Raw genomic sequence first — 1,824 nt, forward strand, 5'->3', positions numbered from 1 at the left:
TTCTATACCGATTATCTACCGTGCAAGTAGTAATTGTATAGTATAAAACTGGGTTGTTTTATCCTGGAGGCGTCGTTGTTATTAAGAGCTGCTTTGTATAATTTTGGCTGTACCGCGAAACGTCTTAAAGAAAGCGTACCGATCCGCGACTCAGCCGATAAATTTCTCTGTGGAATTATTTTCTAAAACCGAAAAACAAAAATTTTAAGACGTTTTGAATTGCCATGCCTATTGAAGAAATTATTGGTACTTCTGCGAATACTTTCTTTGACAAATTGTTCATGTTTGAGAGATGTCACTCCAAATGTTGGCAACAAATAACGATTTTCTTCTTAATGTTGAAAAAAATAGCTAACATTTTGACCGAGGATATTTTGTTGCTCCTTTTGGATCAACCGAACAAACTAACAGTAAGAAATATGAAGATCAAAAGGAACACATAATATGGTTGAAGCTGAATCTGCTGCACAGATTCAAGCAAACAATTTACAGCTTATGAAAGAAATTACCTTATAGAAAGAACGATTATAACATTCTGAATGGAATCGTAAATGATCTGTATGACTATTATAGCAACTGTGATACTTCAAAATATGTTTAAGAGGCTCTTAAAAACAAGTATGACATTGAAGAAGCTGGAGAACAGAAGAATGATTTTAGCAGCTACGTGAAGTATCAGGTGGTAGTTGAAAGGTATGTAGAAACCTAAAGTCACAAACTTCAAAAGATTGCTCATAAGATCATCACTGAAGGTATGTATTTATAAGCAATTCAAAATTTTGTTATTATTGACAAACTGCCCCTAGTTTGAAAGTTTTTAAGAATTATGTTTTGTTACAAAATAAAATATTTTTTAATTGAGAGACTGATTATTGTCATTAAAGAAGAATATCAGAGACATGATTAAATAGAAAAGTCTTGGTTGTTTTAAACAACAAAAAGAAATTCGGTGTGGTTCTGAAGCCATAAGGAAAATAAAGAATTAGAACCGCAATATTGTGAACCGAATTAAGAATGGGAACCCTTCTATGGCCCTAATTGCTCCAACTAGACAACAGCCACCACCTCAAAGAAATTACGTTGTTTTCCCTTTGTTTCAATTGTGGAAAACTAAGTCATATGGCTAAGAAATGTAGAAGCAGGCTTGAACCTGGTTTAGCCCGTAATGCACAAGTTAACTTGGCTAATGGACAATTTATCACTATGATCATTGAAATCAACATGGTTGATGGATAAACACTGATGTCTCTCGTGGTGTTTGTTATGATCGTGTTACATTTAAAACATACACGAATACTCAAGATAAGAAAGTGTTGTTGGGAGATGTCCACACCATTAATATTGTTGATATTGGAGAAGTGGACCATGGCCACCTATGAAAAGACTTTAATCTTGAAGGATGTCATGTATACTCCAGAGACTTTAATCTATGAAAAGACTTTGCAAAGACTTCGTACGTCAATTTTAAGATATTTCCTTTCTTTTAGTATAATTAAAGACAAAGATATTGCAACAGGATTATCTTTACATCCTTCAAAGTTTTTAGATATATTTTATTTGTGTTTCGTTGTAAAACCATAAATAGAGAGGATTGTGGAAATTACGGTGGAGTGAATTTTTTTAAGCGATTTAGTGATGTAGAACAGTGGATTGGAGATTGCGATTGCGATGCTTCTTGAATCAGAGTCGTTAATCTTGAAGTGGTGTTGCTAATCTCCGATGCGACGAATCAATGGATGAAGGTACCTGCTTGGTTAGCACTCAAAGACCCAAGTCAGGTTAGGGCTCAAGATAATCATAGTGAGAATGGATATTAGAAATTGT

This window comes from Vicia villosa, linkage group LG4 (genome assembly GCF_029867415.1).
Source record: "Vicia villosa cultivar HV-30 ecotype Madison, WI linkage group LG4, Vvil1.0, whole genome shotgun sequence".
Taxonomy (NCBI): domain Eukaryota; kingdom Viridiplantae; phylum Streptophyta; class Magnoliopsida; order Fabales; family Fabaceae; genus Vicia; species Vicia villosa.